The sequence below is a fragment of the Pituophis catenifer genome, unplaced genomic scaffold (genome assembly GCF_029215685.1).
Source record: "Pituophis catenifer annectens isolate HBS135680 unplaced genomic scaffold, rPitCat1.0.hap2 SCAF_1, whole genome shotgun sequence".
NCBI classification, from domain to species: domain Eukaryota; kingdom Metazoa; phylum Chordata; class Lepidosauria; order Squamata; family Colubridae; genus Pituophis; species Pituophis catenifer.
The window spans coordinates 57589153-57616731 of NW_027256881.1; positions in this window are offsets into that span (position 1 = coordinate 57589153).

Consider the following 27579-nt stretch of genomic DNA (forward strand, 5'->3'; position numbering starts at 1 on the left):
TCCGTGGCTAATAAAGCCCCCCTCATTTGTGAGCTGATTCAGGAGGGGGGAGCGGACCTGGCGGGTATTACTGAGACCTGGCTGGGCTTGGAGGGGGGGTCCCCCTCGTAGAAATGTGCCCACCGGGTTTCCGCGCATTCCATCAGCCAAGGGCCCAGGGTAGGGGTGGGGGGGGTGGCGGTTATTGTAAAGGAAGGTCTTGATCCTAGGGAGGCCACTGTACCTCAGATAGCCGGTTGTGAGTCTCTCCTTGTGAAGTGGGGCCATGGGAGGCAGATGGGCCTGCTGGTTACGTACCTGGCTCCTTGCTGCATGGCAGCTTGGCAGATCTTGATGGTATCTGTGAAAGGTGTGGGAATTGGGGAGTCCACTTTTAACATTCGTGGCACTAAGAAGATTAAGCCACTGGTGGGTTGGGGAACAGATGGAGATAATGAAATGCAGACCAGGGCCAAATCCAGGGCATTTATTGGTGCCACGGTTAAAGGCAAGTAGGGAAAGGGCCCTTTGCTTATGGGTCCCGAGCTCCTCAATGTTATAGCCGGGGTGGTGGTTGATACCCCCAGTCTTTTAGTCATGGGGGATTTCAACCTGCCGTCCATCGGTGAAGCATCTGGGGTGGCTCGGGAGTTCATGGCTTCCATGACGGCCATGGACCTGACCCAGTTAATTCAGGGCCCCACTCACATAGGAGGAAACACGCTGGACTTGGTTTTCGTCTCTGGTCAGTGGTTGAATGGCTTAGATACAGGGGATATAGTTATTGAACCCTTGTCATGGTCAGACCATTCTCTCCTTAGACTTGACTTCCTGACCGCTATGCCCCACCGCAGGGAGGCGGAACTGATCAGGTGGTTCCGCCCCAGGCGCCTGATGGATCCTGATAGGTTCCGAATGGAGCTTGGGCCATTTCCTGAGACTCTGGCGCGCGACTCGACGGAAGACCTGGTGGCCGCCTGGGATAGGGTGGCCGCTGGTGCTTTAGATCGGGTTGTGCCTTTGCGGCCTCTGACCCGGCGCCAAATCTGCCCAGCTCCTTGGTTCTCCGAGGAGCTGAGGGGGATGAAACGCCGGAAGAGATGCCTAGAGAGTAGTTGGAGGGCCAGTCGCTCCGAATCTGACCGTACACTAGTGAGGTCTTATATCAAGACCTACTTAGTGGCGATAAAGGCGGCGAAGTGTAATTACTTTTCCGCTCTTATCGCGTCGGCAGAAAATCGCCCAGCTGCCTTGTTTAGGGTGACTCGCTCCCTTCTCCATCTGGGAGCGCGGGAAGACCCCTTGCAAGGTCGTGCTGAGGATTTTGCGCATTATCTGCACGATAAAGTCGCTCAAATTCGGGAAGGCTTGGACTCTGACTGGGTAGGTACAGGCGGGTTGTCCGAGGTCTGTCTTGAGACGGTTATCTGGGATGAGTTTGATCCTGTGACTCCCGAGGACGTGGACAGGATGCTGGGGAGGTTGAACGCAACCACATGTTTATTGGACCCGTGTCCCTCCTGGTTGGTGCTGGCTACCCGGGAGGTTACACGAGGCTGGCTCCAGAGGATTATAAATGCTTCCTTGAGTGAGGGGTTCTTGCCTCCCGCCTTGAAAGAGGCGGTGGTGAGGCCCCTCCTCAAGAAGCCCTCTCTGGACCCAGCTGTTTTAGCAAATTATCGTCCAGTTTCCAACCTTCGCTTCTTGGCGAAGGTTGTTGAGAGTGTGGTTGCGCGACAGCTCCCGCAGTACCTGGATGAAACCGTCTATCTAGATCCGTTCCAGTCCGGCTTCAGGCCCGGGTACAGCACAGAAACGGCATTGGTCGCGTTGGTTGATGATCTCTGGAGGGCTCGGGACAGAGGTTGTTCCTCTGTTCTGGTCCTATTAGACCTCTCAGCGGCTTTTGATACCATCGACCATGGTATCATGCTGCGCCGGTTGGAGGGGTTAGGAGTGGGAGGCACTGTTTTACGGTGGTTCTCCTCCTATCTCTCCGACCGGTCGCAGTCTGTGTTGGCTGGAGGGCAGAGGTCGACCTCAAGGCACTTGGTTTGTGGGGTGCCACAAGGGTCGGTCCTCTCGCCTCTCCTGTTCAACATTTATGTGAAGCCGCTGGGCGAGATCATCCGTGGTTTTGGGGTGCAGTGCCATCTGTACGCTGATGACACCCAGCTGTACATCTCCACCCCAGACCACCCCAACGATGCCCTTGAAGTGATGTCCCGGTGCCTGGAGGCGGTGCGGGTCTGGATGGGGAGGAACAGGCTCCGACTCAATCCCTCCAAGACTGAATGGCTGTGGCTGCCGGCGTCCCGATATAGTCAGCTGGTGCCATCGCTGACTATTGGGGGCGAGACATTGGCCCCCACAGAGAGGGCGCGTAACTTGGGTGTCCTCCTGGACGCACGGCTGTCTTTAGAAGAGCATTTGACGGCCGTGGCCAGTGGGGCTTTCTATCAGGTTCGCCTGATACGCCAGTTGCGCCCCTTTCTGGATCGGGACTCCCTATGCACGGTCACTCATGCCCTTGTTACTTCCCGCCTCGACTACTGTAACGCTCTCTACATGGGGCTCCCCTTGAGGAGCACTCGGAGGCTCCAACTGGTGCAGAATGCGGCCGCGCGGGTACTTATGGGGGCGACATGGCGCTCCCACGTGACACCTCTCCTGCGCGAGCTGCATTGGCTTCCAGTGGTCTTCCGAGTGCGCTTCAAGGTGTTGGTTCTCATCTTCAAAGCGCTCCATGGCTTAGGACCCAGTTATTTACGAGACCACCTTCTGCCTCCGATAACCTCCCACCGGCCAATACGCTCCCACAGAGAGGGTCTCCTCAGGGTGCCGTCTGTCAGGCAATGTCGGCTGGCGACCCCCCGGGGAAGAGCCTTCTCTGTGGGGGCACCCGCCCTCTGGAATGAGCTACCCCCAGGGATACGACTAATCCCGGACCTCCGGACCTTCCGCCGGGCCCTGAAGACTTTTTTATTTCAGCAAGCCGGGCTGGGTTAAAATTTTTAATTGGGTGAATTTTATGGGTAACGGGGTTTTAAATTGGAGAAGCCTAAGATAATTTAATTTTGTTTTAATATATTTTAATATTTGTATTGTGTGTTTTTAATTCTGGCTGTTCACCGCCCCGAGTCCTTCGGGAGAGGGGGCGGTATAAAAATTTAATAAATAAATAAATAAATAAATAAATAAATAAATAAATAAATAAATAAAATGAGTGTCAGCTGCCATTTTATTCCCTACCACATGTTGTTCTACAGCCAACTAATTGTGGCTTACCATTTTGTTCAGATCTAAAACAGTCACCAGTTTGGGTATCTGGAAGCCAGAACATTTACCCAATGTTTCCAGAAATCCCAAAGTAAGTCATAGTCATTTTAATGCTCTTGTCTTGTAAAAAAAATTATTCTCCCTAAAAGAATTATGTATTTAAAACCAGTGCAGATTTTTAATGCCATTCTCTAAGAAGACACAGCAGATTATACAATTTAAAAAGGACAGAAACAATAATAAGAATCAACAAGAAGATAGCACTGTTGGATCCCATTCTGCTTCTAGCAGATAAAAACTAATCATCCCCAAACCCAGGGAAGTCAGTGGAGAGGATTCATACTAATCTGCTCTTTAGCTTATAACATGCTCTTTAGAATAATATAGCTGGAAGTGAGAGGTCTCTGAGGCAGACACCTGAATATCTCCCTCCTAGAGGTTGTGTAGATTAGCATAATGAATTTCTTCTCACTTTCTGCAACCCCAACAGCTCTACTAACATAACCTTAGAATAGAATAGAGCTGGAAGGGACCTTGGAGGTCTTCTAGTCCAGCCCCCCGCTCAAGCGGTAATCTGGTGAAATAAAAAGGAATAAAGTATCTGTCTCTCCAGTATGTTAGATTCTGCTAGTGTTTGGAGGAAGAAGAGAATAGGTTTTCCAGCTCAATAGCCAGAACTGGTTCTCTAACTACAGACCAAGGCAAAGCAATCTGCAGATTGAGCCCCATTCTTAAAATCAGTGGTTGAAAACCTCTGGCCTAGATGAATGACCAGCTAACCACAGGGAAGGTACATCTTGGTAAAAGAAATGGCAATGCTGCCAACTATAATCCACATGCATTTTTCTGTGCTAATGGTCCCCTGCACCGCCGCAGTTATCCAGCATCATATTTTTTTACAATAGAATGATTTACAGTTCTGCAGCAGGAACCCAATGAAAGCCTCACTATCGAAGCTCTCCAGTTAGACATATGTATATATTGACATCAGGACTTCATTAAAGAAATCTATGATTTTTCAAAGAAATTTTGCTTGATCAATAGTCAGACAAATTTGCACATGCATACAATATTTAATGCAAATGCAGTTTCCTCTATAGGATGTGTCTGTGTGCCCTAGTCTCTTATATAAGAAAAAAATGGGATGAGTAAAATCTTTCTTACAAGAAGGTTTATCATTACCTTCCAGTGCAAATTCCATTGAAAAAATCTGGGTGATAAATTGGGATTTTTTTTTTTCATAGTTCTTTTTATATTGGCCATTCCTTCCTAAAGACCAATGAGGCAGTCCTTCCATGAGGAGTAAATGACTAATAACTATTAAACTGCATCAAATGTATTTGATAAAGATTTCTGTGTGACCTAAATCATTGCAATTGAAACCGTTTTTTTTTTTCATTGCTAAATTCTTGCTGGCAAAGGATAGAACAAGCAGATCTCAAGACAATGGCCAATCTCTAATCTCCAATGGCCACGTTTGGCCTAAAAAACTTGGAAACTTTTCAGTCAGCAAATAGTCAGCCAATAGAAATGTTCAGCCAAACACATAAAGTACAACGGTGGGGAAAGTAGGATAGGGCTGGCTTTGTGCACAATGTTTCTCTGATGGATTAACCTTCACCTGAAAGGGCTGGGTCATGTTCCCTGGGACCAATGAGAGTTCTGGAAGGAAGAGGCAGAGTTCTAAATTTGTCTCCTATCTTGCATCTATTCTATACAAAATTGGACACTCTAGTAATTGAAACAGAAGATAAACTAAGCATAAGCTTATAGACATTCATTTCCTATTTGAATTCCAGTTAGTGTTCCCAACTCTGGCTGCAAATATTTCTGCAGGAGCACTCCCTCAAAGTTTTACTCAATATTAATCAAGAGAAATAAGAATTACAATCCAAATCTCTACATATACAGAGTGTCCACCACCACCCCCTTACACAAAACTAGTGCTGACAAGGGGAGAACAGTGTTGTTAGTTCCCTTCCAGATAACTAACTACATACATATACTTAAGAAAACCATAGCAAACCTGGTTTAAAAAAATATTTGCAATTAGATTTAAGTGTTCCCAAACCTCTGGAACTTCCCAGTGCTTAGAATGAAGTACTTATAGATGCACTTGAAGGACGAGACATGAGAAAAATATGAGCATCCCATCAGCCCTGGCCATATGACCGATGATGAGAGATAATGGAAGTGACAGTTCATCAACATCTGAAGGGCCATTCATTAGCCACCCCTGAAAAGTCTGTAAGATTAATTAACAGAAATAAAGCTGTCATTATGCTATGTATGTAAACATAACCCAGTCTCTAATTATGCATACTATGCCTAAAACCCATAAATTCTGAGCTTTAAAAATGTTTCAATAATTCCTTTGAAAATCAAATTTTATGATTCAGAAAGAGAAGTATTCAGAAGCTGCTTTGAGACTGAAATGAACGTACAAATATCTCAGTGGAGAGTCATTTCTCTAATTATAAGAAGATGAGTTAAAAATGTAACAGGGGAGCATTTTCTAAAAGTGAGTTTATGCCATAAAAGGAAGTTGTTTTCTGCATTGTGCTCTGCCTCTGTATCAGCCTAATCTAAATCATTTCTTAGATCAGTTGTCAAAACAAAGGAATCTGAGTATTGTTAAACTAAGGACAAAGGTACCGATTGTGTATAGAGTTTCTGTGCCAGGCTGCTTGTTCCCTCTGACAAAGAGGTTAAACAAGCGCATATAGATTGGGAATGGACAATAAGCAGTGCCCAGCTTTGTTGTTAGAAATTGTAAATATCTCTTATATCTGACCCAATAGAGTTACATCTTAACTCTGAGATAAAACAGGGGAGACCTTTAGTTTGCTAAACTCAAAGAAACTTGATTTCAGAATTATACCCAACCCAATTTCATAGTAGCCATTTGGCTTCTGGCCTTGTTTCACATTAATCCTAGAGTAACAGGGGCTCTCCTAAGTCTCTTCTTGGGGACACCCTTGGCCTCCAAAGAGCAAATCACAGTCCCCCAGAGTGTTTTTTTATGGATAATGTGAGAGAGACCAATGGAAGTTATTGGGACACACAACTAAAAAAGGGCTGGACTGGCAGAGAAAGGTGTGTGTGTGTGTGTGTGTGTGTGTGTGTGTATATAATCATTAGAAATAATAATATTCAAGGAGGCTGGTGCCAGAGGTTAAAATTCAATTGAGGCCCAAAACAACCAAGCCCTGTTTGGAAAATATTAGCCTTAACAATCTAATGAAAGACTGGGAAGGGTTTAAGTTTAGAATTTTCACACTACTACAGTGAAATAATGCTGATGTGTAGAGAGGGGAAAGCATTAATTTCTACTTTGACATATTAATATGCTGTAACTATTGTTTGGCATGGCAATTTTTATGGGATAAATTTCATCCCTCAAACTTGTTTGCTTAAAGTCTTAATTATTTCATAAAATATTAAAATATTTGTGGGCTTGACTCCATTATTTCTGAGGAAATTATCCCCACTTAATTAGAAATTTCACCTAATGCCTAGGCTTTAACACATGAACATTTGGTTCCTTCACATTATCATTAGCAATAAGTTCTCAGAGGATTTTTTACTGTATGTCAGAATAACATTAAATTATGATTTGCCAAAGTCACCCAGGGAATTTCATGAATCTGAATCTCATTTAAATCCCAAACTACTACCCTAGTAGTGTGAAAAACTATGGTTAGTCTCACTGGGTAGTTTCAGGGGGGAGGACTGAGGCAGGTCTTGAGAATATTATCTGGGATGAGTTCAACCCTGTGACCCTCGAGGACGTGGACAGGATGCTGGGGAGGTTGAACGCAACCACATGTTTATTGGACCCGTGGTTGGTGCTGTACCTGGATGAAACCTCCTGGTTGGTGCTGTACCTGGATGAAACCGTCTATCTACATCCGTTCCAGTCCAGCTTCAGGCCTGGATACAGCACGGAAACAGTATTGGTCACGTTGGTTGATGATCTCTGGAGGGCTCGGGACAGGGATTGCTCCTCTGTTCTGGTCCTATTAGACCTCTCAGCTGCTTTTGATACCATCGACCATGGTATCATGCTGCACCGATTGGAAGAGTTAGGGGTGGGGGCACCGTTTTACGGTGGCTCTTCTCCTATCTCTCCAACCGGTCGCAGTCCGTGTTGCTGGGGGGCAGAAGTCGATCTCAAGGCACCTGGTTTGCGGGGTGCCACAAGGGTTGGTCCTCTCACCTCTCCTGTTCAACATTTATGTGAAGCCGCTGGGTGAGATCATCCGTGGTTTTGTGGTGCAGTGCCATCTGTACGCTGATGACACTCAACTGTATATCTCCACCCCAGACCATCCCAACGATGCCCTTGAAGTGATGTCCCAGTGTCTGGAGGCCGTGCGGGTCTGGATGGGGAGGAACAGGCTCCGACTCAACCCCTCCAAGACTGAGTGGCTGTGGTTGCCGGCGTCCCGATATAGCCAGCTGGCGCCATCGCTGGCTATTGGGGCTATTGGCCCCCACGGAGAGGGCGCGTAACTTGGGTGTCCTCCTGGACGCACGGCTGTCTTTAGAAGAGCATATGACGGCCATGGCCAGGGGGGCTTTCTATCAGGTTCGCCTGATACGCCAGTTGCACCCCTTTCTGGATCGGGACTCCTTATGCACGTTCACTCATGCCCTCGTCACTTCCCGCCTGGACTACTGCAATGCTCTCTACATCGGGCTCCCGTTAAGGAGCACCCGGAGGCTCCAACTGGTGCAGAATGCAGCTGTGCGGGTACTTATGGGGGCGACATGGCGCTCCCATGTAACACCTCTCCTGCGCGAGCTGCATTGGCTTCCAGTGGTCTTCCTGGTGCGCTTCAAGGTACTGGTTCTCATCTTCAAAGCGCTCCATGGCTTAGGGCCCGGTTATTTACGAGACCACCTTCTGCCACCGATAACCTCCCACCGGCCAATACGCTCCCACAGAGAGGGTCTCCTCAGGGTGCCGTCAGTCAGGCAATGTCCACTGGCGACCCCCCCGGGGAAGAGCCTTCTCTGTGGGGGCACCCGCCCTCTGGAATGAGCTACCCCCAGGGATAGACTGATCCCGGACCTCCGAACCTTTCGCTGGGCTCTGAAAACGTTCCTATTTCGGCAAGCCGGGCTGGCTTAAAATTTTTTATTGGTGAATTTTATGGGTAAGGGGTTTTAAATTGGGGAAAGCCATTAGGGATTTAATTTGTTTTAAATGTATTTTAATGTTTATATTGTATGTTTGTTAATCTTGGCTGTTCACCGCCCCGAGTCCTTCAGGAAAGGGGGCAGTATAAAAATTTAAAAAATAAAAATAAAAAAATAAAAATAAAATAAATGAGAAATATTGCTAGAGTAATTAGCTTTCCCTTATGTCTTGATCAACAGTTTTGTTTGTTGCTTTCTACTTAAAACCAATAGGAATTTTATAAAAACAAATCACTGTTCCATATTCCAAGTTCTTCTAATACCACAGGACGTTACTGAATAAAAATACCAACACAGCAGAATGTTCCTTATTATTGAAATCTGGACAGAGCAAGGGATTCCACTTCCAATTCTGGCTGAGGATAGCTTCCTCTTTCTCAATCAGTTTTCATTCATTTCCAACATATCTGTTTTCGTTTAGCAAGTTATTCCCGAATCTCCTTATTTTAGGAGCTGGCAGTTGAAATAAAAAGAAGATTGGAAAGAACCATCCAGGATAACAGCAAGGGAAATGTTAGCATGCTGCTTGTATTTGCTCTTCAGCTTGGCTACTAGGAAAGCTAAAAACATCAAATGAGGCAAAGGCTTCTGCACGCCCATCCTTACCAAAAATCAAGACTAGTCACATTATGGTGACCAGCAGATCATTTTTCAAATGTTCTCTTTCCTGGCTGTAAGACTGTAAAATGAATACAGGAAGTAACTATCCATTTGTTGTCTTTTAATAACATCCTGATTCAGCTGCTTGAGGTGGCAGCTTCACTCGACCTAATGATAGGGCCAGGGCTCTGTGGACACAGCAAAGTACGAAACTTTTAAGAGAAACGTTGTCTTTTAAACAGCCCAGTTGGGAACTAGAAAGAGATTCCTTTTTCTTGTTAATAAAAAACCTCCATAAAATATACTGAGAAAGGGAGCGAGAGAGAAAGCATATCTCACATTAGTTTGCAATTCATAGCTCATTTTGTTTTGAAATCATGTATATCATAAAGATAACGCTAGTTATCATCCCAAGATACAGAAAACATCTAAATTAGTTTGTGGCAGTTAATTTCCTAAAGAACGCTTGGCTTGGCTTGGCTTGGCTTACAAGGTTTCCTCTATATTTAAGATTCTTGGACATATGACAAACGTCCAAAGGAATAGATCACTTTGCTTTCCCAATAAGGAATGCCGAAGGCAGAACTACTGGTTACCCAATAATACTAGGCATGGAGTAATTTTGCTGAAAACAGAGAAGATGTGAAACCTATACCTTTTCTCTCTTTCTACTAGCTTGCCCGACAAATTTGTTTCCTGCTTTTCTCACCACCAGACTCCAAGCGGTAACAGGAAAAAGTAGCAGGTCTGTGCGTACTTCAGTAATGATTCAGAAGCACTTTAGGTCTCCTCCATGCGTAGTATTTCTCAGCTATTCATTAAAACAGCCTGGCTTCCTGAGGGGAAAAAGATGCTGTTGCTGCTGCTTTAAAGAATCAGTCATTGAAGTGAATTATGACTATATTTAAAGTAGCTGCATGTTTTTCTCAGGGCTCATATGGAATTGTAAAAAAGATGGGCTGCTTTAAGGAATGGCAGAGAAATTCTGTGTTCATGGGAAATCCAGAGCAATGCTTCTGGATCATTTTCAAAGTGTGCATAATTGTAAAAAGGGGAGGGGTGCTTTGCATGAAAAATTGTAAATCCTGGAAACATAAAGTACCCATGGTACCAAGCCAGTCTTTCTTGCAAATACTTGTATTCTTGGTAAATTTAGGTTAATCTCAAGGTAGCTGTCTATGAAACATATGTTTTAATCAATTGTGTATTATAAAGATGTGCACTTGCCGTAAACATGATTGGCGCAATGAGATTGTAATGTCTGTACATCCCTAGTCCAGGCCATCACCAATTGTTTTTAATACTCATTGTATTCATACAGTTTGCTAAGCCCTTATTTGCTTTACTATAATTTGCTGAATAAATTTACTGGATTCCAACAACTTACTTTGCCATAAACTAAACCATCCATTGTATAGGCCAGTGATGGTTAACCTTTTTGCTGTTGCGTGCCAAAAGCAGGAGTCGTGCACACATGCCCACACCCATAATTCAATGCCCTGCCACACGGTTCCCCCGCTTTTGGCGTGTGATGGCACTGTGAGCCATCCAGAGGCTTTCTTGAAGCCTGGAGAGGCAAAAACGGCCTTCCCTACCCCCCCTCCCCGGAGGCCCTCCGGAGGCTGGAAACAGACCATTTCCCGACTTCTGGTGGGCCCAGAAGGCTCGAAAATCAGTTGGCCAAGGTGCGCATGTGCACTGGAGCTGAGTTAGGGCAATGCTCACGTGGCCACAGATATGGCTCTGCGTGCTACCTGTGGCACACATGCCATAGGTTCACCATCACGGGTATAGGCTAAATGAAATTCAAGCAAAGATCGTTATGTTTCTCTCTAACTTTATTGCTGATTAGCCAATAGACAAATATACAGCAAAAAACAGAACATTAATAAAACTAAATTATAATAAAGAAACATTAAATAAAAATAATAAAATAAATAATGTGAATCATACTTCTGGGTCATCCCTACAATTCACTCTAATCAGACCCACAATATTATACTTAGCCTACTATATGAACCTTCAATTTTGAGACTAAAGTCCCCATTAGTAGAGAAACAGGATGTGCCAAGAGAAATGGGAAATGGGTGCTGCAGTCATCATGTCCCATTGAATCAGAGGATCTTAATCTTGGCCTCAATTATCTGGAACCTTGACTGCTATAAATGGAAATGATCTAAGAGTAGGCAGCTTGTGTCAAAAATAATTGGAACAAGTCCTGCATTTGTCAAGATAATTCTAGTGCACTGCTATCCGGCACTATTCACACTTTTAAAGTGGCGTGTGCATTTTTTCTCTTGGCCCAAGAGCCACCCTTATCCTTTGAACATCATGCAAGGGGGCAACATTCCAAAATCAACAGGTCAGAGCTAGATTAACAATTGATTTGATTTAATTTAGATTTAGATTTAATTATATTAAATATAGTTAATACATTTAACTATATTAAATGTATTACATACAAAGGTGGAGAATTCATTTCATAATTCATCCCTTCTATCACTTTGTTACTTTCAAGTCCATGAGGAGTCAAGGCTGTGCACTTTTACCTTTACAGAATTCCAGACAACATGATCAAATACAAATAGCACTTTCCCCTTTAAAGGTTCAGAAAACTACCTGGCCATGTCATGATTTCCATATCTTCCCAACCCTAGCACCATCTAGATATTTTAAGACACTACCTGTTATCAGTTAATATATCAGGTGTATTCCCTGTTTTTGTTATTTTCTTTCCATGCTCATTAATACATCGCATATTCAGTACTCACTCATACTATTAATATGCATGAGGATTGCATAGATTTTATATATGTTAATTCATTTTGGGGTATTCCAGATTCTTTCTATTGCATATCTTTCTAGACTAATATTTTTACCAAATATACAAAGGTGAAATTCCTATTTCACAGGACACAATATATTTCTCTGTCAATTTTATCTCAGGTTTCATGTCCTCCCTGCAGAGAGATAAAATTTGGATGTCCATGTATGTTTTGACAATCTGCAGGACATAATAAGTAAATAAAACCTATTCTTATTTCTGACACCTTGTTCTTTATCCCATGTTATTTCTATTCAGTCTCAATGTTGTAAAACCATCTGGTAAAGTTTTTTTTCTCTGTGCAAACAGTCCAGAAATCTCCAGCCCAAATAATTTCCTAAGATATTTTATACTGCCTAGAGATAGATCTCAATACTGGCCTGTATAATTCAGCAAAATTATTTTCTTCTCTTTAGAGTCTTATACATTGCACTTCATCACAAATATAGGTCATGCCTATCATGGAATGGCTGAAATGTTTTTATGATAGCTGGGGTGTCTTGATGAAGAAATAAATGTATATACAATAGGTATCGGTTCCTAATTGTTTCTCTATATCACTTACTGTAAATGTAATTTATCTGTTGCATATGAAGCAGTAGTGGGTTTCAAATCCCATCGCTACCAGTTTGCTCATGGGCGCTCACGCGCACAGAAGAATCCAGACAGGTGGGCAGAGCCTCCCGCCACCACCGCCCAATCTGGGGGGAACAGGTAGCAACCCACCACTGATATGAAGGCATGACTAGAACATGGGTAACATGAAACATGGAAATATTTCCTTTGTTTTTTTTAAATATATTTAGACATAGACCTGAACAAAGCTAGATAGCTATTATATTTAGATTTCTACATGTTATCAGGAATGTTGCCTGTTGATAGACTATGTGATTCCACTTTCTTTGATTTCTGTGGGACTTCAAAATATACACCCAAGTGATGCCATTTTTTATACTTACTGTATTGTCCTCATGATCTCTCAAAGAGCTTCCAGGCTCTCACAAACCCACCTTCAGTGTGATTTCTGAAGTCTGTTCTTACTTGCTCTGGCTGGAGCCGAGCTGTTTTATATCCGTTTCCTGTATTGTTCCACTTCTGATCTGGACCTGATGCCACAAAACCTGCATTTCTAGTCCACACTTTGTCAGTCTATGTTTGCCTTTTGGGTTTGGTCCAATATTCTCTCAATTTCTCATAGCCACTCCTATTCCTGCCAGGAGTATATAGTCAGTTTGGAGATTCACTTTGAAGACAATTGAATTCCAAATCCACTGACTAATCATTTGAATTGCATCAAATGTTCCAAATTGGATTATTTGAACAACTATACATGCACAGAAAATTTCTCCCCCCAACTCAGAAGTCCCAATCTGTTGATATATCTGAATTGAAACTACAACTTACATTGAATCCTGGCTGATTTGCACACAACTCTGAGCCCTCTTCTGCAGTATATTGCAATTTTTCCATTCATTGTTTGTGGAGCTGCAATTCCCAACCCACTCAGCTATTTTTTTAATTCTCTGTTTTATTTCCACATCTCCACAATCCCATCTATACTGGGATGATAGGATGTGCCTATGCTTAGAGATACTTATCCTACCTATTTCACCCTCTCTTCTCTTGCCACCAATGTATGATTCTGTACTCAGGTTTTTTTATGTCACTGCCTACACAACTTTGATTTTTCATATTTGAGCTGCAAACTTTCAAAACTAGAACTTACCACTCTTTCTGATAAGATCATAAGTAGGCATATATTTTTTTTAAAAAAAAGTTGTTGTTTTTCCGCTGGGATTCTGAAAGAATGAAATGCTCATCCATAGCTCATTATAAATCACAAGCACTGTGGTTAGCAGCTAACAAACCACAAGCAGAACTCGATTTGCATCATGGAAGATTTAACACTTTCACTTCCTCTGCATTTCCTTAACAGACTACCTCAAAAGAAGATCGAGAAATGCTCCTGGAGCAGATTGTGAGGAAGGAGTATCTACATAGAAAAAGGGAGAAAACACTTCTCTCTTGGCACCAAAATGAAATTAACTTGCCATGCAAGCAGTCCATTTGATTACATGTCCCTTTTTTCCACATAAGAATTCTAGACTTCCTATTCCTACTTTTGTATTAGCAAAACTTCATATTCCTCAACTCAGGCTTGAAAGTTAAATGTGAAGCGCAGTTGATTTTAAAATGTGATGGCCTCCTATCTTAAAGTCTGGTGCTTGAAATTAATTTAATAAAAGAGGGTGTGTGCTAGGTTGGGAAATGCCTGTAGAAAAATAACTACCTGCCCAGAGAGGCTGCTAGAGAAGGGTTAGCAAAAAGGGGCTGCTGCCAGCAGGGGCCACCAGCTGAATTGTGGTTGTGCTTAATATTTATTTATTTGTTTATAATATTCATATGAATGCCCAAGCGGAACAATATGATTCTAGCTGGAGTACAATCAACCACTAAAAATAGATATCAAAAACATAATAAACAACGATATTGATTTGTTTTTATTTGATAGTTACTTATAAACTGCTTGGAAATGGAGCAGCATATATTTAACCAATTAAGTAACTCAACTCCTCAGATGCTTAGAACCATACTATAGGTCAGCCAAGCTAGTTTGGATAAGAGATTGGATCACCCTGGAAAATGTGAGAATTCTTACTCTAGAAGGCCATGACCTGCAAAAAGGCTGGCACGCCCACATCTGGGAAATGGAGAAGAAAAAGAAGACATATTTCCATAGACATAAAATTAGAGATTCCTTGATACAAACATGGACCCAGATCAGACAAAAACACTACAAGAGAATCCCAAATTGGCTCTCAACGATGGAGGCCCTGACTCACCCAAATAGGTGGGAGAGGGAGAAAATGGCCAGATATAAAGATATTCTAGACGAAGGAGGGAGGCTTAAACCAAATGATACCTTACGAGAGCAAGGAATAACCTTAGATTGGTGGACCTACTCACAAGTAAAATCCAGATATCAGAAGGACAAAGAACAATACGGTCTAGAACTGGGACCAAATGGATTGGATAAAGTTCTGATGGGAACAAATAAAAAGATTCTGGCAAAATTATACAATTATCTGTTAAGCGATGAGAAGTTTGAAGATGTTACAAAGAATCAAATAATTGCATGGGAGAAAAATATAGGGTGCAATATAAATTTCGGGGAATGGGAGGAGGCATGGAATAGAAATCTTAAATTGACTAGAGCGGTGGCATATAAGGAAAATCATTACAAAATGTTTCATAGGTGGTACCTAGCCCTGGCCAGACTAGCGAAGATATATCCCAATATACATCCCAATTGCTGGAAATGCGGCCATGGCCAAGGCACCTTCTTTCACATGTGGTGGACATGCCCGGAAGCGAAAGGATATTGGAGTAAGATCAGGAGATGGTTACACGAAATAATTGGGGAAGATATTGAACTAACACCAGAGATTTTCCTCCTGGGAATAATAAAGAAGCCATATAGAAAGGAAATGACACATTTAATGATCCATATAATTACAGCCGCTAGATTGGCATACGCATAGTTTTGGAAAGAGAAAATTCAACCACCAGAAGAGCTTACAATTAAGAAAATACTCGAGTGCGCAGAGATGACTAAATTAACTTATGAATTAAATGATGAAAAGTCAGTATACTATATGGTGTGGGAAAGGTGGTACAAGTGGTTGCATGATAAAATGGGAGAAAGATCAAAGGTGTGTTAAATATTGGTTAAAAGTGAGTCAAAATATCAACAAGTATTATTTATGTAAATAGTTAAAACACTGCATATCCGATACAAATTGAAAATGTTTATTATATTTATGTGTTCTACGTTATTGTTTGAATGATTGTTTTGTTTGTTTGTTTGTTTGTTTGTTTGTTTGTTTGTTTTTTCTCATTTATTTCCTTTTTGTTCTGTAAAAAATCTCAATAAAGTCTATTAAAAAAAAAATAAACCCCCCTCTCTTAAACTCCATGAATGAATCATTTTGAAACGCCCAGGTGCTTCTTGAGATTACACGTTTTTCTGCCTAAAATGACCTCCATTTTGAGATAAAGTGCAAAAAAGGAGAGAAAACACAGGCTACCAATTAAAGGATGATGGCATCATCTGGATACTCCATAAAACTGCAGTGATGTGCTATAACTTCTGTATGTTAAAATATCCATTAAAAAGTCACCTTCACTGATCTCATCTGCATGATAACACCACTCAGCAAGAACATGGCCTCTATGTATACTGATGTCAAATGGTAGGCTGTTAGCAGAACATCCACTGGATAGTGTGGATCCTGATTTAGTTCTTCAAATATTCTGTTGATCATTTCCTAGCATGCACTGCCAACTAGAGCTGTCCTTGACAGTCTGCTTTAATGATATGTTTGATGCTGGCCTGCTAAGCTACATTTCTTTGGCAGTATAATTTTGGCCAGGCTGTGTGTATCTATTACTCCAAGATGACCAAGAATCGTGGCTACAAATCATTTTTTCCTAGTAGGCTATATTTTTTTTACTTTGAAAAGTAACCCAAACAATCAGGATCTGAGACATTCCCCGATTGGATTTCTAGGAAGAAACTATCATGATGATCTCCTTGAGACTCAGGCTTTTTAAAATATATACGTATGGTGGGAAAAGGCAGTGGAAAAAACTATCCCTTGTGCCAGCTTTCCCAAAGCCCGATGAATTGAACTAACTTCCCAGCCAGCATTGGAATTGTGGCAATTAATCTCCAACATGTTAGAAGGACCCTAACTTTGGAAAGACTGTTTTATGTATTTTCTATGTAATTCTTTTGCTCTGTACTGGAACACTTGATTTTGTTTTTGGTGCTGTTTATTGTCTTTTTGTTGTTTTCAAACTTTTAATTTCTACATTGTATAGTCTGGGTAAAGACTTTATCATAAATGATCGGTATTCAAAAGATTTGAAATGAGCATCATGTCTCTGAAAACTCTTGTCACTAATTCATATATCCACCATTTTTGAGAAACAGAACACTTCATTTATTGATCACATCCATAGATCTAGTATTATGATTTTGCATAAACTGTGACTACATCCTTACATATATATGAGTAGAAATTTAGAAAGAATTTAATATACTTTCACCATGAAAACAAGGATTATGGCTATATGAGCTCTGTGACTGCTGACAGATCCAGGTATAAATTTTTGATGTGTTATTACAAGCCTTGACTCTGGTTTTAGAAGCTCTGGTAGCACAATGGTTAGAATGCAGTATTTCAGGCTAACTCTGCCCACAACCTGGAGTTCGATCCTAACAAGGCTCCAGGTTGACTCAGCCTTCCATGCATCTGAGGCCAGTAAAATGAGAATCTAGATTGTTGGGGGCAATATGCTGACATTGTAAACCATTCAGAGAGCGATATAAAGCACTATGGAACAGTATACTGTATAAGGCTATGTGCTATTCCTATTTAAACTAAATATTTTTCAAATCATCCATATTTCAAAGAGAGAATGATTTGAATTTGAAGAAGTCCTCATTGACCTCCTTCAGATGGAGAACTATCTGCTGGAGACTACTTTCATTGAGTATCTTAGTTTTGACCACGGAGTCTTTTTTCACTCCAATTTGACTTTATGTGGCTTTATTATTTATTTATTTTATTTATTTATTAATTAAATTTCTATACCGCCCTTCTCCAAATAGGACTCAGGGCGGTGCACAGCCAAGGTAAAAACAGAGCATACAAAATTTAAAAACAGTATTAAAATAATTAAATATTTTGGCCGTAAATTAAAACAACCCAATTTAAAATCAATTTAAAATTTAAAATTTAACTTTTATGGAGCCATCTAAGTAGAACTCAGCAATAAATTGGTTCATGCACCATGCTAAGTCAAAATGTGATTCCTTATTTGTTACTTTACATATTTTGTCACCCAGCCATTGTGGTATGGCTTGCCATGTGGACACAGCCTATTTGTTGTTTATTCAATCAACCAAGTTTAAGTTAATCATGGCTATGGATTTTGCTTTACTGGCCTTGATTTTCACTTTGGAAAGACTGTGGGAAGAAAATTACCATTTAAGAAAACATCAAGAGAAATGTGAAATGTTATCCATCCTCCACTGACAGCAGTTGCTTATTTATAGCTAAAAACTAGAGGATGTCCTCACATGGCTATTGAAAATCAAAACAGTATGCAGAGTTTTGCTTTGTTTTGCTTTTGTGCTTTTTGCAGTTAAAAATCTCCTGAGTTCCCTAAACACTTGTTATTGTAACCAAAGCCACATTTCACATTGCTAGAATTGGAGGTTCTGTAAATTCCAAGGATTTTAAAGAATAGGCCCTGCATACTCTGTATTTGGCCACAGACAAGTAGACACAAAGAGTCACGGACAACTCCTTGAAATGAGAAAGCCGTTTGAATAAACTAAAAACAGATGCACATAATGATGCAAAACTTACTCTGTGCAGAACCAAATGTTTCTGGGAAGTTCAGGTAAGAATTTAATATATAAGAGACAATTTGGTTAAGGCATTAGTCTAGAAACTAGGAAACTGTGAGTTCTTGTCCTCCCTTAGGTATGAAAGCTAGCTGGGTGACTTTGGACCAGTCTTTTCTCAGACATTTGTTGTTATAGAAAAAGTAGGAGAAGGAAGGAGTATTAGATATGTTTGCTGCCTTGAGTTATTTATAAAAATAATAAAGGTGGGATAGAAGTTAGTCAATGAATTAATTAAATAAATAAATTTTGTCATCTCATTGCTTTTGTTCCTATAATTGAGATTCAGCGGAAAGTATCATTCCAAATCTTTCAACAAGTTATTCAAAAGCTCTCATGTTATTTAAGAGATCAACTTATTGTCAGTCTTGTGAGGTAGTGCAGGAAGCATGCCCAGATGGACTAATTCTATTTTATTGTAAGGTTGCATTGCAAGTCTGAAAATACAGTACAGTTCTCTCCCATTGCCTTTATAGCTCAATAAATTAGGGAGGGTCCTTTTTGCGACTTTTGTCACATTCACATTCCTGCGGTGGGCAAAGTTGCTTCTTATCCAACCATTCCCCCAGCTGCAGTTCTTTCCCTGGCCTCCCAAGGACATTCTCACATACCATTACACTTACTGATTTAATTTGAAGCTTGTGCTAAGTAATTTTCCAAAACTTCAAACTCTCCCAACCCTACAGGGTGACACCAGATATTGGATCACAGATCTTTTGGAAGTAACGTATGTATGTATTCTACATTAAGTTACTACCTTGCTGCTATTGAGCTTCAAAATGTCAGCCATCAGAACTTTTCTGAGGGCTAAAGAGTTTTCTTTGTATGAATATAAGAGCAGAGGAAGGCAATGTTATTTCTTCCAGATGCTTTAGACTTCAACTCCCATGAACCCCAATAAGTATAGCCAATTGCAAGGCTATTAGGAACATTAATTTAAAACATCTGAAAGACATTGAATTGTCTTCATTGGCCAAAGGAATCAATTGGTGGTTTGCTCTAGATTTTGTATTATTCATCGTAACTGCTGAGACCTAGATGCCAAAGTTATAGCTAGGACATTGTCTGGCAGTGTTCTTAGAGATTCATTTTGGCTTGTACAACCTGAACTCATGAATAAGCTTCCTGAAAAGCTGAGATTCACCATTTTCTTAATAATTCTTTGTCTTCCTTTCATTGAAAGCAGCAGTCTGTTTTCAACTCACTGTTGCTGTCAAAGTCCAGCTGGACACATCAGCTTTCTCTGATCAGAACCAGACTGAGGAACCTAACAACCAAGAACCTATAGAAATCAGATGTAGTACCTCCAAGGAAAAACAGCTTCAAGTTCTAATGTTTTTATTTCAGATACAAAGGACTGTTGACCTAAAACAGGAAGCAAAATCCAATAATATCGGCAGGAATGCCAAGGGGTGGGGATGTTAGATTGATGTCAGCAGTAGAGTGGCACACTAACTGTAAACTTGTCCCTTTTCTATGTACATCACAGTCTTCTATACATGCCCCAAATAAGTGGAATTGCAGCTTTGAGACTGTTAGCCATTCAAGGTAGACCAGACTAAGAAAACAAAGTCATGCTTGATAATATTACTTTTATTCTAAGATATAGTAACAGGGCAAACTGGAGAGCCATTTGGTATTGTGATAAAGACATCAAGCTAGAAATCGGGAGACCATGAGTTCTGGTTCCACCATGAGCATGAAGCCAACTTGGGCCAGTCACTTTCTCTCAACCCTAGGAAGGAAGTAATGGCAAACCATTCCAGAAAAACTTTGCCAAAAAAGGGTAGGGATTTTTTCAGGCAGTCTCTCAGAATCAGACAAAATTGAATGGAAGAAAAAACAAATTAACAGAATATTGCAAGTCTGAATGTGCTTCCCCTCTTGCTTCCTTTATCTTCCTGAAAACTATGGAGAGTCTTGTCTGAATTGCTTTCTCGGGTTACAGTTCTGATCCCAACTCAGATACCTTTAATTTGACCATTTTCATGGTTGCGGCTCTTCCTTCTGTTCTTCAAGGTTATTCCTTCTTCCCATTACATTGTTTTTATTTTTATCACTCTGAGAACAAGAAGTGAGTTTTTGTGGACATCTCTAGGGCTAAGCCAGTCCATAAAAAATTTTGGAAAAACTTCTCTTTGAAAAAAAATTACATATACCACTGTTGAGCACAGAAATTTACTGTGGGTTTCCAAAAGACATTTTGTTGTGCTTTGCTTCAGTTGCAAGAGCTTACTGCTTCTGCTGTTTTTTTTATATTTAAGGATAATGCATGCAAGTTAAATGAAATCAGATGGTTTCTGATGACTTGGAGCAAATTTTGAACTGTCCCCTTCAAGCAAAATGTTTACAGTGACCCAAACCAACTTTGATTCTGAAGTTCACTAGATCTTTAAGATGATTTGGTTGAGAGAGACAGCCTACCCTATATTAATTGGCTGTAAATTAATCACAGAAAACAATTCCTCATTTTTGGTTATGGAAGACACTACCATCTGTATGTGATACATAAAATCTCACAATACCTCTTCAGCATATGAAGAATGCTGACCCAACAGTAGGAAGGGATAATCTAATCTGAATTGGCTGCTACTTTAGATGATAGCTAAATTGGTGTTAATGCTCACCTAAAATATAGTCATGGCTGCGCTACAAATATTTTTAAATACTTTTTCAGTCTTGATTTTACATCACAGTAACTGCAGCTTGTTTCAACTTAGCTTGTTAAACAAGGCAATGACTGATTTACACAATTTAAAAATATATAGTGGTTATAATCCACTACAGATAGATTTATATATCATGCTAAACCAAAATCAATATCATTCATTGAACCACTGAATCTTATGGTGCTATGATCTCTGTGTCAAAACACAGGTTATGTCTGTTTCCTATTTGTGGGAAGGGAATCAACTTAAAGGATGGTGTAAATAGACAAGACAGGAAGCATGGCTGAGCTCTCTCCTCACTACCTGCTTCTCCTTTGCCATTTCCTATTGTTAGAAATGGCTTCTGCCTGGGAAGAAGAGGGAACAAGAAAAGTTCATTGGAAAAGGAAAGGAAGCTTTTCTTTCCAGACAACTGCCATACTTTAAATTCACACAATATAATACACAGTGTGGTTTATTTGGCTTTGGCTTAGCATATGGTAGGCACCGACCCAGAGTTAAGAATCTGTGGTGCAACTCAGCCAATTATGGTTTCAATAAACCATGGTTATCTGAACCATTGAATAATAGCAATAGCACTTAGATTTATATACTGTACTATCCCATAGTGCTTTACAGCATTCTCTGGGTGGCTTACAATGTTAGCATATTGCCCTCAATAATCTGGTCCCTCATTTTACTGATCTCAGAAGGATGGAAGGTTGAGTCAACCTTGGGCCACATCAGGATTGAACTCCAGGCTGTGGGCAGAGTTAGCTGCAATACTGCGTTCTAACCACTACGCCACTAGGATTCTACAGAATACCACCAATTTGGGCATACTAGGCTGGAATTGCCCCTACTTTTCTGTTGCCTTAGAGGTGATAGAGGCCTACAGGCAAAGATTATCTGCTAATCCATAATGCAGATATTTAAATTTTGCCCACAAATTGACACACCATATAGGCTTTTCTTTAGACTGAGCTGATCCAGCTGGATTTCTTGTCGTTCATGGGGGGGCATATGTTTTGAGCTTTAGTTGTAGATATGAAATTGTCTCTGATTCCTCACCTCAATTTTGTGTAAACATTAGCCTGTTAGGCACTCTCAGGACATAAAGACAATAATAATAATATTTGTTTTTTAAAAAAAGAAGTATTTTTCTTCCTTCCAATCAAAAGATGGGGGGAGGAGAGAAATGAAAGATAAATGTATGCCTATTCCAGTTTGTTATAAAAACACAGTTTGCTATAAAATTAAAATACTAAAAGGCTGTAAAGTAGTAAAGGAAACACTGAGCCTCTAAATATAATAACACCTGATTCACATAGTCCTGGAAAATGTTCACTGGCTAGGATGTATGTCAACTGCTTGTAAGTCATCCTGGGACACAGTTGAAAGAGAAGGGAAAATGATCTTGAGCAGAAACAAATGTCAGCTTTAAAGTTAATGAACAGAAATGTTGGCTTGCCGACAGGATTATTGCTCTGAAGAAGTCAAATACAGAAAGTACAAAAGTAAGCATAATATTCCTTCTTTGATGCTGGTTTATAACAAACCTCCTCCCTATCCCTCCAGATTCATGTTTACATCACCCTCTTTTCCCCCCCATGCAGTCTAACATGCTCTCTCTTTGATCATTTTTCTCATTTGGGAGATCTCCTTCAATCCTTGCTCTTTTTTTTCAATAAAAGGCTTTAGAGAGTAGTAGGACTACAAGTCATAAGTACTTTTGATCAAATCCCATTAGCTAAGAAAGGACCAAAAACACATTGAGCCCTTAGTCTGTTGATTTCAACTATGGAACTGAAAAGATCAGTAGATCTTTAAAGCTTAAATATGTGCTCGTGTTACTTTTTCTCATGGCAAATTTACCCTTGTGCAATTTTATCATGCCAGTTCTGCATAGTGAGTTTCATGACTAGGTTCACACCTAACCATGGCTGGTTAAAAATGGCTAAACTATTGGATAGGTTTGCAAAATATCTTGGCTCACAAACCATGCCTGGGTAAACAGAAATTAGTGACCATAGAGGATTTTTGCATTTCCCAATAAATGTTGGAATAGTTACTTTCCCAAGCATGGTCCTTCTGGCAAATTCTAACACGCTTCTCTGATTATTTTCTACTTTAGAAGATACAAGAGGACATTAGGAAATATTGAACTAATTCTAACTAATAAGGAAAACTTTGCAGAGAACATAGTGGAAATAGTAGAGAAAATAATCATGTCATACAGATGTTCAGAATAAAAAAAACAAAAAAAGACTTGGTCTACCAGCTGTTCAATGAAGATGACAAAAGATACCCAATAAAGTCTCAATCTTCTCTAAGAAAAAGGCATTCCACTGGCCAGTAAAATAACACTGAAGGAGAAAGAAGAGATTTGATAGTGTTATTCAGGTATTTGAGGAGCACTACTTAATAATCCATTGTTCTAGAATATGGAATGGATATGGAAAAGTGATTTTAAATTGTAAGAAGGCAGACTGTGATGAATATTTTAAGAAAGCAAACATCTTAACAGAAAAAGCAGTTGATAATAGAACCACGTATCCAGAAGGTTGTTTGGCTCCCCTTTATTATTTATGTTCAAGTGGAAGATAGACAGCTGCCATGGATGTCTTCATTTGGGCACCTTCACTATTGTGCTAGATACTTTACATGACTCCTCCTGATTTTGCAATTCTACTGAAATTGTCTTTCAATTCTTAAGAATTTTAACAAAAAAAAAAGAAAGAAAAATGATAGAAGACATTACAAAGAAAGAAGAAATGTAAACAGAAAGTTATGATATACATTCAAAATTTAAAAATTGTGAAAAAAGGTGAGCTTTCTGTGGAAATGTCGACTGGCTTGGTATACCATTTCATACAACCAAAACATTGTGCATCAATACTTGCTGTTTTGCTCAACCTTCTGAAAACTATAAACTACATATCTGCCTAGGGTATGCTACAACACAGTCCCTGCAACCAGTTTATAGTTCATGGTATTGAGCAAACAGAATTTGATTTCAATTCAATTCCAATATATTGCAAATCCAGAAAATAAAGTAAACAGAATAATCATTTTCCAGGTAATTATGAACAAACATTTCTTGTGCCTGTTCATACCTACAGTATGCAGTACTTACACAGTATTTCTTCTTCCTATTTATATGACCACCCATTTGTCCAAAGAAACTCTGGGCAATGAACAAAAGACAGACAAAACTTCTATTAAAAAAAAAAACGCCCAATAAAAATCTCAATTACTATTAATAACATACAGCAATGCCAGATGTTTTCCTTAAGATTCAGCACTGGGATGATCATTATCAGTGACTTTAAAGGAGGAGATAATGCACATTCACAGAAGATGTATTTTGTTTGTTAAGGACTGAATGATACTTAAATTGAAACTTCTTTAAAGTAATATCTTTCTTGGAATAGTTGACAGGGAGGATTACAGGTTGCCCTTGACTTACAACCACAACTGGGTCCAGAACTTCCATCGCTAAGTGATAAGAACTTTAAGCAAATTGGGTGAAATTTTACAACCATATTTGCCATGTCCACTATAAGAATCACTAAGAGTGGTTAAGTGAATCCAACTTCTCCCAATTGATTTTGCTTGTTGGAAACCCCAAGAAGGTACCAAATGACAATCATAAGACCCTAGGATGCTACAACCATTATAAATACATGCCAGTTGTTAAGCACTTGAAGTTTGTTCCTCTAACTGCAGAGATGCTGGGGTAGCCATAAGTGCAAGGACTGGCCATAAGTTTTTATTTTATTTTATTTTATTTTATTTTATTTTATTTTATTTTATTTTATTTTATTTTATTTTATTTTATTTTATTTTATTTTATTTTATTTTATTTTATTTTATTATTTTATTATTTTATTTTATTATTTTATTTTACTTCGAATTTATATACCGCCCTTCTTCCTGGGAACTCAGGGCAGTGTACAGCCAGATAAAAACACATAATATAAACATTAAGAACAAATTAAAAGGAAATATCTCAATTTGGCCAAAAAATTTAAGAAACATATAAATTTAAAATCATTTAAAAGGCATTGTTAGGCCAGCCCGGCTTGTTGGAAAAGGAAAGTTTTAAGGGAACGGCGGAAGGCACGGAGGTCTTGGATTCTCCTTATCTCTGGGGGCAGCTGATTCCAGAGGGTAGGTGCCCCCACAGAGAAGGCCCTCCCCCTGGGGGTCACCAGCCTGCATTGCTTGGCTGATGGCACCCCGAGGAGGCCCTCTCTGTGGGAGCGCATGGGTCGATGGGAGGTCGTCGGTGGCAGAAGACGGTCTCAGAGATAACTAGGTCCTATGCCATGGAGCGCTTTAAAGGTGGTAACCAACACCTTGAAGTGCACCCGGTTACAAAGTAACAAAGTTACTTTGTTCACTGCCGTCATAACTTTAAACAGTCACTAAGTATTGCTTGCATACTTCTCCAAAATCATGCAACCTTTTACAGTTGGAAAAAAAGGCTGCTAAATTAAAGTGATCCTTCTATAATGAGTTAGGGAACACCTTCTGTGGGGTTTCCTGTCTCAAAAAGTAATTTGAGATAGAGGTTCATAGCATCAAGAGTATGCTTGCCTTGCAACTTCAACTTCTGCTTGACCTTGGCTTGACCACTGTGATTATAACATCTTCCCTTCTGGTCTTCTGCTTCATTCAGTGTTCCCATAACACTAATAAAATTGAATGCAGGCTGCTCACCAGCAAGTGGTTTTTTTCATGGGCTGCAACTATGGCTTTGTTGCTTTCATCTTTTCCTTTTCTTTCAATTATGCCTCTCTGGCTATGATGCCTGTCTTGTTTGTGTCTTATTGAAAGTAATTTGTTCTACATTTGCAAATGATATATCATTTAAAACATTAGCATTTGTATATGAAAAAAAATATTTCTTTATTTAGGAAACGTATACTCAGCCCTTCCAATATATTTGCCCAGTACAAGGCAGCTTGCAATGATTAAATACAAAACAATTCCATAAAAGACAAAAGACAGCAGCATAAAAATGGAAACAGACTCAGCAGATTAAAACATTTTGAAATGAAGATCTACCACATAAAAACCATCTGCCTTACAAAAGAAACTCTTGCCAGAATAGCAAATTTTCAGGGAAGCTGAAGAAAAATAGGAAGAGAAAGGGCAGAAACTACTAAAGTTAGTCTGAAGCCTGAAGATGATTTTTGTAGATTGGTTTTTGGCCAGAATGAAGACAATTGACTTCAGGAAACAGGAAGGGCACTGAGATATCTTTGAAACTGTATCTTGATCTTTGGTTGAGAAAACTCCAGTGGAACATTTTGACCAGGGGTGAAATTCAGCAGGTTCTGGAGAACCGGTAGCGGAAATTTTGAGTAGTTCGGAGAACCGGCAAATACCACCTCTGGCTGGCCCCAGAGTGGGGTGGGAATGGGGATTTTGCAGTATCCTTTCCCTGGAGTGGAATGGGAATGGAGATTTTACAGTATCCTTCCCCTGCCACGCCCACCAAGCCACACCCACAGAATCGGTAGTAAAAAAAAATTGAATTCCACCACTGGGTTTGACTATTCTGGGTGACAGTCAACCAGCTATATTCAGCCTGGCATCCTATCTGGGAGAATTTTAGTTTCTATTTTATTCACAGATCAAAATTGACATGCCTTGATAATTTAAAGTATTATAGCACAGACTAAGTGATGATAGGCTGAGTTCATAGAACACTTGCCATAAACTGTGATTTTTTAAAATACGGTGATTAAGTTGGCTTATCTATTTATTCATCTTTCCATCTATTCAACAATATTTCTAGCATGCCCTAATCCAAATGGACTCTGGGTACAACAAATCAAGATATTAAAAAAATCAGATCCAAATAATAAAAATCATTTATAATTTTTTTTTTTACTACATCATAGGCACTAAAGGTTAAATGCCCACTGGACCAACACAGCTTTGGCTAATTTGTAAAACGCCAGTATTCATAATTCAAGAAAGAATGCATTTATAAAATGGAAGATACCTGTCGCTGGACTCAACCCCATGAGTAATGGCTTAGCATGGTAAGTGAACAAGTTCAAAACTGTACAGTCCACATTATTAATCCATGGTTTTCTTAATCAAATGGTATTTATTTGCCCAGTTGCCTGAACTTGCACAATACAGTAAACAATTAACCGTATTAACTAGATGCATGAAACTCATTGAGCTACAAACTTGTCAGCCATATTTTAGTATGATGGGCTGTGCAAAACTAATGAAAGAGTACTGATTTCTTCCCAGCAGGCTAGACTGGAGCAATTAAACTAACATATAAGATTCTAGAAATAAGAAGTTTTATTATAAGAGAAGCAAAGAAGCCATTACAAAAAAATTCCAGTGATTGTTGTACAACAAAACTGAGACCTACTGTATATAAAGGCCCCTTCCTTGCTTCACTGACAAGATAGCCTGCTAATCATCTCTTAAGGACATGTCCTCCTAATGGACTTCCATCTTAGTGCCAGACTGCTGCTGAGGGAAGTTGAAGCCAGATCTAAGGGATCCAGCAAAAAGTGGTGCTTTCCATT